The sequence below is a fragment of the Macrosteles quadrilineatus genome, unplaced genomic scaffold, assembly GCF_028750875.1.
Source record: "Macrosteles quadrilineatus isolate MER2022 unplaced genomic scaffold, UCM_ALF_1.0 Scaffold_7__1_contigs__length_78375512, whole genome shotgun sequence".
NCBI lineage: Eukaryota > Metazoa > Arthropoda > Insecta > Hemiptera > Cicadellidae > Macrosteles > Macrosteles quadrilineatus.
In genome coordinates this window covers 66,335,512-66,347,493 of record NW_026542600.1, presented here as the reverse complement: position 1 = coordinate 66,347,493, position 11,982 = coordinate 66,335,512, and positions in this window count along the sequence as shown.

The window sequence follows — 11,982 nt, the reverse complement described above, 5'->3', positions numbered from 1 at the left end:
ATTTTGTATATTGAAGATTGTAAGATAGGAAAAAAGTGTCAAGGAAATATCTGGCATTTTGGTCATTCATGGGACGGATGGTGGTATGTGGGTTCTTAGGCCTATTAGTTGTAGTGTTTTAGTTATAGCAATCGATTCACTGTATTTTTTCAGTTTACTTTTTATCGTACGCTTATCAACAGTTGGTCCAGTGATATCCTTCATCAACTGTTCCATAGCAAACTGACAATCATCGTTCATTTCAATAAATCTTCTTATTTCTTCAACAGCATCACTAATGTAGTCTCACTCAGGTCGCCCTTTTTTTCGCAATTTTGATATTCGAGCAGCAAAAAAGGGCAAAGAGAAATCCTGATGATTAAGTCTGACACATTTGATACGTAGATTTACTTCGTTCCCCAATGTTTCTTGCACTTTATCTTTCATATCAAAGTTCCGTACCATATAAACTTTGCGTCTCTTCTCCAAAGGCTTCTTTTTTGATCCTCAAAGTATGACTTACTAATACCTCACAACAATATAAGCACATTGTTTGGAAATCAAATTGTATCTGTGATGATCGCAAGGTTGTGCTCGAGGTATCTTTATGAGGAAGTGTACTATCTTTGGTTTTGGCTGCAGCAATAGATGATGGTCTGTCTGTTGATATACGTTTGAAGGCAGTATGTATGGACATATACTGAAATAAGCCCAGCATAAATAATGTTTTTCCAATCTTTCCTTTCTTCACTTGCTTTTACCAAACCTACCAAATCTTTCGCAACAATTTTAATACAACTCTCGCTGTCCACTATACATTGATCACTAATAACACATTTCAGTGATTCACTTATTTCAATTTTAATCTATTGTATTATTTAAGTTATACAATCAAATTTTATGTCAGTGGTTAAGGCCATAAACCAAATAAAAATGTATGCATATGGCTCATCAAAATGAAGCTCAGAGTAAGTAAATTTGCCAAAAAGTACTGGTATGAACGAATTCTCTTAGGGCTTTGCCCCACAGGCCGATTTCCAAGCTGTTATATCATTTAAAAGTTACAATCAAATTATATGTTAATGGTAAAGACCATTACCCAATTAAAAGTAAAAGCATATGATCCATCACAATGAAACTAAGAGAGTGTAGATTTGCCGAAACATATGGATATGAACGAACTCTCTTAGGGCTCTGCCCCCAGGTCGATTTCCAATTATATTATTAAAGTGATACAATAAAATTGTATGTACATGGTTAACACCAATAACCAAATAAAGAGTCATCCAAGAGATTGTTGCGGATTTTAAACAGGTCGTCGTTAAAGAGGCCGGTACAACCGTACCCACCTACCTCAAATCGGAAGTCCCGCTGCTTTTAATATTCCTTCTGATGAGAATTTCTCGATCTTGGACCCTTTAATTGAAATATGGAGATTAAAAACGTCCGGTTCCCCGGACGTTGGCACTCAAAGGGTTAAATGGATGCTTATGAATCACACGTGTGGGTACACTCGTGTCATTCAAGGGTAGAACCTCTAGTTTGCATATAATTCCTGTGTATATATACATCTTGTAAACAACACAAGAGACTAACTGACAAAAAATAACAGACGATTAAATATAAAAACAAATAAGCTGTAATTAATTGTTGTCAATGGCGTTGTTAGCTTTCTACAGCTAAAAATAAATACAGTAGTCCTTTATGAATAATAATAATAATGATGATGGTCAACCAACCTTAAATCTAATAATATACATTCATGTTTATAACTATTGTCAAAAAATGTGAATTATATTATAACAGACAGTTTCTATATACTATTTAATATCCCACATACAGGGGTAAAATAATAAACAAATTAAATTATCATATTTATGTTCATATATTTCTAAAACAGACGCAGTGCCTAAACAGTAGTAAACACACTTTTTGTAGTAAAATTTTTGTACTTCAACTTTGCAATTATATATACTATGTAAAATATTAATAATTTTTGAGATAATTAAGAAAAACTAAAACATTGTACCTAAAAAATCAATTAAATTTCATATTTAGGAACATATTTCTCTGAAACAGTTGGAGTTACATGAAAACTGTAAATACAATTTTTGTAGTAAATTTTGTGTACTTCAATTTTGTAATTGCATGTGGTAGATAAAATGTTAATACTTTATAAGAAAATTAAGAAAAACTTGAAAATTGTACCTAAAATCCAAGATGGTGGCGAAAGCTCAAGTCTCACGTTAGGGGACTTTTAGTATGATAAAGTAGAAGCTTTAACTGACATTTTAAGCCAATTTGCAAAACTATACCATTTTTTGTTTTTTGATTACATTCATTTGACTGGGCTAGAACAATAACAAATGTATTTCCTTCGTAAGATACTTTTAATTTCAAATGTAAAAAGTTAAATACGCTCTAATCAACCTCAGAACCTAAAGGAAACTGATACCCCAAAATGCTGTTAATGTTTTCATGAAAAATAAACATTCTAGATAATTGAAGAATACTGAGAAGAAAAATAAGAATTTATTTATCCTCTACTAAGGGGGGCACGTAACTTGCAGTGAATACAACTTCAATCCTTCATACATGTTCAAATAAAAATTATTAGAAAAATAGTTTAGTAATTTTGCAAATTAAATATAGACCTTATAAGATTTTAAGTAAAATATATAATTTTATTAATCAGAACTATACAGGGTAGTGACATAATTAATGTATTGATTCCTTTGGTCAAAATGAGCAAAAAAGTGTAGGTCCCATCTCGTCCTGTTTAGCGTCTGTCTGCTTTTGTGTGTTTTTTTTTTACAACAACTCTTTAACGGTTTGAGCTAAACGGTGAAATTATGCATAAAGGCAACTTATTGCCACTACCTTTTTGCAAAATATGCAAACTCTTAAACCGTTCCAAAATCACGGATATTTGAAGTATATGATGCCTAAATTCCATGAAAACCGAGAAATTAATTTAATTATTGATATGGAAAATTAAACTAGGAGGACTAATTTATAGGCCTACACTACTAGTAGTATGCACACATTCAAATTGCACATCTAAATTCCAGTACGTTATTAACTCAATCCAGATCGATTCTTACAAATCTGTTAATGAAAATAGGATATTTAAATTAGCATAAAACACCCTTAATATATATTTAAGCAAATTCAAATTCATAAATTGCATTTCAATCGGTTTGAAAAAAAAACCTCTATTTGTTGTTGTGTGTTGGTTTGTTGTTTGATGACTGCGCTACTTCTCATGCTTTCCAAGAAGTCGTGCAATAACTCATTATGTTTCTGATATAAAATTTCTTTCGATCATTCACTTTTAACCATTTAGCGACTGAAAGTCGACTATAAGCAGATGAACCATGTAATTTGACATATTATATTACTGAACATTTGGTCAACTCCTGATAGGCAAAACAGCATGCAAGGTTTTTCCCTGGGCGGTGGTCGTGGTGGTTTTGCTGCCTATACAAATATTGTTTCTGCAAATAACGCGTGTTTAGTACCATAAGCTGTTTGTAATTTCTAGAATGTACGTTTTCGTAACAGAAACAATCAACACAATCCAAAGGTTATTCAGTTGTCCATGATAAATTAGGTGGAAATCCTAGCAAAACATGAAATGTTTGCACAAAAGATAATGTTAACAGAATTGGGACGTATGTAAATTATTAGGGAAATAATTAGGCAAATTATATGCCACGTAAAAAGTAGTGCTTATATTTAATTCAAAACATAAAGGAAAACACTCATAAAAATCATTCTAAAAACCCAATTATATTCTAGTTAATGGATAAACTATGAGAACAAGCTACTGCTAATAAAGACAATTTTAAGAGATAGACTCTCGACTATAGCATTATGTACTATAAGATTCTTGTTTTATGGGATTTGTGATGGTAAAATCTTCGTAAATAAGTGATCATTAGATTAAACAGTTTGATCTAAAATTATATTGGATATACTATTTTTATGGCTTTAATGTGAAATAATTAACATCAACCACTTATAATAATGTATTTATAGATTTATGACGATTTTACATTGTATATTCAAGATGCAAAGTTATCGTCAATATGCAAACACTTACAATTAAATGTTTACAAAGTTTTGTGTTGATGGAAAATAATAAAATATTAATCAAAGATATTCTCTCTTGCGATGGTTTAGTCGAAATAAGAATACAACATTTTATACAGGGTTCTCGAACTCACACCCGACCTTTTAAGGTATAATTTTTGTGCTAAAGAAAACTAAAATATCAAGTTCAAGATTTCTAAAAGTCAAAAGTTATAAATCTTTTTTTTCTTCATTTTTGACCCTAAAAACAAAACAATTTGCAATTTATATCCAAACCATTTTGTAGAGCTTAAAAACAAATAATTTAGTGTATTGAAGCTTTATTATGCGCCTAATGATTACGAAGAAAATCCCCAAAAAATTGTAAATAAAAAATGCCATGTTATTCTTATGGAGAGAAAGTAAACTGTTGTTATTTGCTTGTTTCTGAATATATTTTGATCAATTTTTGAAAATGTATTTATTTTAAACTAAACTATTAACATTTCACACACAAACAAATCACTTTTTTACCCTCCCTGTTGCAGCAAACTTAAGTAATGCCAATGCTATTTAAATAGGGAATAAATGTGATATTCTTAAGGAGATATTTTAGAGTAAATCTAATCAGGCAAATGGAAATTCGCTTAGTCTACAGGTTTGCTGCGGTGGGGGTATTTTTGGATACATATGAGATATGAATGGCATTAACACCTAGTCATAATTGTATTCGATAGCTTTAGGTATTCCAATAATAACAATTTTTTTGCTAAAAAGAATGTAGCAAAGCTGAGTCATTTATAAATATAAAAAATAGACACGTGGTCCGTCATCAGTGAACTGAACATTGATCGACCAATCGTGTCTATTTCAATGAGGGAATATGTCAAAATGCATTTTGAAATGCTACACTTCAACATTGATGTATTATTTTGTAACCCTATTCATTTGTTCATAAAACGATAAATGAAAGAAACTACTATTATACCCTTATTACTCTCTAGAATGTTCATAGATACAGTATACGTAAGAATAAAAACCAATCACCAATAATCTGCATTAAAAACAGTACGCCATATACATTATTCTTCACAACACATAAAATCAGCCTAACCAGGTTTTTTCATAATGGTATATAGGATATGCGCTTTTCGTAATATCATTACGAATAGTGATAGAAATTAAAGGCTGTTGTACATGAGTTTAAAGCTCATTTAGTGAGGAAGTTTGGTACAGTACTGATAGAGACCTTTTAGTGGAACTCTGCAAACTGGAACTATACGGGTAATTGCATGCGAATTTCAAATATGAGCTTTATAAATTAATAATAAACTAGATGCTCTGCAGCGTTGAAATTAATATCATATCCGAGAAATAATCAAACTTATGATTTTCGATTGAGTAATACAGTATCTTCAACTAAACTGATTCAAACTACTAATAGCGCAAATTAAAGCCTATAATTTACTGATTATTTTGAGCCTAGAACATATGAGAAACATAAACAATACTGGAGCTATACATTTTTAATCATAGAAAACCTTATAAAAATCATTTTAATGTTCGTTGTTCACCTTACGTTTGCTTGAAACTCGTCCGATTTGAATAACTAATAGCTTAAATGAGAGCCGGTGTTTTACTGTAGTTTATTAGACCAAAATATATAGGATTATACAGGGTGTCCCGGAACTCTCTACCAATATTTTAGGGCATTGTTCCTGGGTAAGAAACATATCTAAATATCATATTTAAATTGTCCGGAAGTCCTTAGTTACTCAGATAGCCGCCATTTTGTTTTTTCACTTATTAATTTTTTTCTGAAAATTGGTTAAACATACGAAGTTGAAACTTTGCACAAACGTTTATGACAACTAGACAAAGCTACAAAAAAATTATGACGATTTTTCAAATTCACAAAACAAAATGGCGGCTGTTTAAAATTTTGTTTCTTAAATTACTCGAAAACTGTTGATGTTACAAAAATTTTACAAGAATAACCTTTTTAAGGCAATTTTATTACAAATCGATCGACACCTTAATATTTAAGATCGGACGAGTATTAACTGAGATATGGCAGTTTTAGTGATACGTGACCGCCGGATATTAGTTGCAGCGCATGCTGAAAGCGGTCACGTATCACTAAAACTGCCATATCTCAGTTAATACTCGTCCGATCTTAAAGATTAAGGTGTCGATCCAGCTCCAAATTTTGATTAAATTGTTGTGTGAGCCAAGCTACAAGTTTTAACTTTAACGATGAAACTAGTGTAGAATCAGATTCAATATTAAAATGTTTATGTATTATTGTTTGAAATTTTATACGGATAAAAAAAAAAACTATCCTTAATTCAACAATGAGTAGAGTATTATAAGTAAAAGTCGTATTTTGATATAGTAATATAAGATCTTTCACAAAAACAACGACTATTTATTTAAAATATAATTTTTTCCTTATTACTGTTTGAGTTGGGAACCTCAAATTGCCATCTTTTACCATGTAGTTCGATACATAGTTTTTTAAACTTATGACCAGACACCCCGTTTCATAGAGTAAAAATACTCAGCTTTACGTAGAATATAAATCAAGGCAATGTAAGGCATCTATTTTAAAATGTTAATCTTACTTATCTAAGCAAACATGTTTTTATAACGTACGTATCAAAAGACTCTGAAAGTTTAATTTTTCTAGCTATTTTGTTGACATCTGTATTATAGAATAAATTACATAAAATAATTAAAATACTTAAACTTTGAGAGCTCTTTTTAGACAATTCTAAGCGCCTACATTCCGATAAATGCAGAAATGGCCACACACCATGCATGGGGACCCAGAATAGGTACGTGCAGGGGAGTTATGGAACAGTACAAATCTTATGTCTCTCATTTTGTACATAAACAAAATTCATTCTCATTTTCAAAAAAAATCTCATTTTGTTTTGGTACAAATCAGATTACCATGTAGTTTCTATTAATACATCGTTTTTATAATGCAAAAACAAAACAAAGCAATGAACCAACTCTTCAACAAGAAACGTTTCTCTCATAGTTGGTTAAAATTATGAATAATTTAATTAACAATTGCATTTTAATGGCATGAGTAAAATAAATGCCATTTAATTTGGCTTGGTACTTTTAAAGTATAAACAATTAAAATTCAAACAAAAATACATGTTTTTTATGTAAAGTAATACAGAGTGTTTATAAAAATATTTATCAGGCTTTAAAATCATTTATTTTACGTACATATACATGAATGCTACTAAAAGTTTAATGAATTGAAAGAGAAAGCTCTCAAGTTTTGTTTGATATAACTAAAGTTGCTCAATGTGCTGCCTGTTTCAAAACATGTTTCAAGTCTATCTTGCAACTCTGTACGATCGTTGGTACGCATATCCTGGCTTACCGTTGACAAATCAACGCGAATCCTTTCTTGGAGCTCTGGCAGGGTTTGAGCTTATGGCGGGGTGTATGGCTTGTTCTTTATTACATAACCCCGAGAAAGAAATCACATACAGTAAGGTCTGGAGAACGGCCGTCTTAGGAGAGCTAAGCCAACCTCAGCACATTGGCCAATCCAGTGTTCTGGGTGTCCCACTAAAAAAAACTTCGGACATTGCAGTGTCAATGAAGTGGAGCCCCGTCCTGCTGGCAAACGAAGTCTTCCATGTCCTCTTTAAGTTGGGGAAACAACCAATTCTCCAACATGTCCATATATGCAACACCAGTTATATTTTTTTTTTTCAAAGAAAAACGCACCATACACTTTGTTCTTTGACACCACGCAAAAGACATTCAGTTTCATCGAATCCCTCTCAAGTTACTGTAGGCATGGGGAGCCTCAGACCCGCACGTTATGCTTGTAACCTTTTCACTTTAGTGTAGGGTCGCTTTACTACTGAATATCAGATGAGAAGAAAAGTTTTCATCTTCTAAGTAATTTTGGAGTTCATTGCATTGATGACGTTTTAGGAAATCACCCTGTTGTAATTTCTAAAGCAGATGTAATCGATGCGGCTTAAAGTTAAGTTTTTTCGTAAAACCTTCCAAAATCTGGGTGTTTGTATAGCATAATCTTGTATACGGAATGATTACCTTTAGTCGACTTAGACAAACAAAGTTCACTGCTAGCTTTTCTTACGGACTGTTAAGAACCTCGTTCGTAGCACTGCCTGACCCTATTTATGTATCGGCAGATACTCTTAAACTCTCCGGTCGACCAGGATTCTTACGTTTCAACAGGGTGCCTGTGTTTTTGAACTGCCTCTGGTGAGTTGGAGCAGATCTTTTGAAGTGTCTGAAGAACTACGCTGGACAGTTATTAAAGAAAAACGTTTAACATATCTTAAGACACAGAAGGGTTTTATTCAATTGTAGGCATTTTAAAAATAACTAAGACAAGTAAACAAAAATGGCAACAATGAACGATGAACATATGATTATAAAACTTAGAAAAATGCTCTTTAACCACATGTGAGTTACAGTATCGTAGGACAAAAATTAATTGATATACATATAATTAAAACCTGATGAATATTTCGTGGACACCCTGTATTTTAATTTGATTTTTCACCTGCACTCAAATTCACAGAAGCTTTTTACATGAGATAAATATTTTCCAAAATGATTGATTACAGTTATTAAATCCACGTTTCAAGAGTTAATTCTCTTTTCTTCGAAGAATTAATTTTGAATTCATTTTGAATTACATTTTTCTTTCAATCAGCATATTAATTTTAGTCTAGACTGGTCTAAGACTCTTTTTGGCAAGTTAAAATATCATAAAACTATTGTTTTAGTTAACATTTCTAAACTAGGCATTCTAAAAAGTCCCTCATTTATGAAAATTAAAATATCTCCACCATAGCAAACATACAGACGAAGCAAATTTCCATTTACCTTGTGTCATCATCAAATTATTCTATTAAAAGTTTTCAGATCTATTTCATATTTCAATAACATCATTTTAAATAGTACTAAGTTTGACTGCTACAGGGAAGGTACTAAAGTGTTTTTTTTTTATTTAAATAATAAACGCTAAATATGAAACAGACAAATTTGTATAATCTCATCAAATTTTATACCTAAACAAGCAAACTTTAATGTTTAATTTATTCTCCATAAGATTTTATTCCCCATTAAAATGCAAGGTGCTAGATATTGCTTTATAGTTTTAAGGCCCCGTAATATCTATAAATATAGGTACCTTATATTTAATTATAAATAAAAATATACGCCACATCTCTTGTTGGCTTATGGTATATATTTCGTATTCAGTATAAACAAACTAACACAACGTACTCAAACTAGTTCAATTACATTGAGCAATCAATTTCAAACTGGGGCAGTATTATTTTCTAACTGACTTTGCAATTATAAGCTGATGCTGCTTCAGTTTTATGTAATTGATCCGAATGTGGTAATCATGCAATGGCATGGTTTTATAAACATGGAATTTTCATGTTTGGTTGCTGAAAGGAAAGAAAATATGAATTTTTATTTAGATATACCATTATTATACCTTGCAGTTATACTTATATTTATTAATAAATTTATACTCGAGAAATGTATTGCATTGTGACTCATGTAGTGCTTCATTTGTTAAATGAAAGGTATTAGCAATCTGACACATACTTTCTCCCATAAGCTTGTCAACGTTTATCATGGGTAAGCGGTGGGAGTAACTATGACAATTCTGTAGGAAAAAATCACAAGAGCTGCAATAACTTTTGAACCATAATTGCTACAGTAATGGGGGTTGCATTATTTTGTTTAGAATTATAAGGGCCACAAGACATTAATTTTAATCAAAACCAGGTTTTGCCCAAAGTCCAATTTTTATGGGATTTTTATGGGAAAATAACATAAGCTACAATAATTTTTGAACCATAATTTTGTACGGAAATGGGATTTGTACCATTTTGTTGAGAATCTAAAGGAGTATTACATACAAAACTTTTATCAAAATCGTTCGGGTCATTTACGAGAAAATCTGATTTTTCCGTTATTTTATGGGTTTTATGGGAAAATTCCCATTAAAAAAACACCTGGAGATACTATGGATTAGTACTATAGTTCGGCCGCTTAGAAAACGACCTGCGCGCTAATGCTAAACCAATGCTGGAGGAGGTCGTTTTCTAAGCGGCCAACCTATACATACAAAATTTAATCAAAATCGGACTACATGTGTGGTCTGTAGCTCTGTACACATTCACATACACAGACAAACACACACACACATCACTTCGAAAACCACTTTTTTGGGTTCAGGGTTACACAAAATGGATATATCAACTTAAAACTCAAACTCGAAAATTTTGACGAAAACATTACTGTCTCCCTATACTATGTATAGGGGGAGAAAGTAAAAATTGGGTTTATGATTAAATTGTGTATAAAACAGTTGTGCATGCTCAGCAAAAGACAAGCTCTACAACATTTGATGTGACACGAGTATGATATGATTAATACATTATCCCAGTCATGGCTGGAAGAAGAGACATCCAAATCACAATACATGTATTCTTTCTATGATTTCAATATACTAAACGTAAATTAGTTGGGGTAGTTTGTTATGAATAAAATGTAAAGGCAGTTTTTTAACTGTTGTTTTAAAATGTTTTAAACTGACATTTAAGTTACATACGTTCTTAATTACATATTCATATAAAGGTACAAAGAAAATATCTGTTAGCCATGATGTAAATGTAGTAAATGTACAAAAGAAGTACGACATCACATAAAAATAACAATGTATCTTTAAAATAAACATATATTTTTTTGAAATCTTGTATAGGGAAGGTGTATAGGTCTCAAGACGGGGTTTTTGTGATTTCTACCTTAGTGGGTGTCTTAGGCTATCGGTAAATAATTGAAGTAGTATATTGTTCCTATGCCTTTGTCTGATAATGTAGCCAGTTCAAGCAAACAACATGATGCGTATTGGTCATAGTGTGTTTTTCACCAACCGTGATGTAATGTTTGCTTGTTTTTACACAAGAAAATCTCAGAGACATACTTTTTCTCATACAACTTATTATTATCATTAAATGAAAGTTTGTTTAAGGAAGTAATTATAAAAAAATACAGCTTAATTGGTTATATTGTTTATACATTATACTAACCTAACCTAAAAATTGTCCACGGGGGCAAGACGGGAAAGGTTTACTTGAAGGAGTAGAGTAATTTTAGTTATGAAAGTTATTTTATAATTTTTCAACTGCAGACATTTTTATTTTAAGGAGAAGAATCTTTTGTTTGTAATGTTATTAATTCTTTTGGTAACTGCAATACTTTTTATTACATAGTAAAGTGTCAATAATATAAATTGGAGTAATTTTTAATTGTTTATAGGAGTATTTTTTATGTTTTCTGTTAAAACGTAATATCACTATCGACAACATTATACTTTTTTATATTAAAACAAATGTTTTTAAGTTTGTATAGTGTTTATTTGTTTATTTGCCTTACTTTGTAACGGTACTCCATCTTGCCCCATCAGTGCACCCCATCTTGCCCTAACCGTAGGGCAAGATGGGGTACTTGGTAAACTATACAAAAAAAGGTTGTTTATATATAAGTTTTTAAGTTAGACGAGTAAAAATATTTATATATACTCTATAAAGACTGAAGTTTAAGTTGCAATATCGATTATTTTTATTACTCAATTAGGAAGCTTTCCAAAAATGATTAAATGCTTAAGTACCCCATCTTGTTCTACCTTCTCCTATGCCTCTTTAATTTAATTATAAATTGAGTGGGAATGAAGGAAATATTCTGTGAAGCTATTTAATAATGCATATTTACAGTCGGTTTTTGCATGTTAGAGCTTGTTTTTTATTTTGATACAAAATAAGTCGCATATCAGAACTACTTCATTCAATATCTTCAGCTTAATGTGTGAATTCCTAGTAAAAGGAGGAATGAATATGA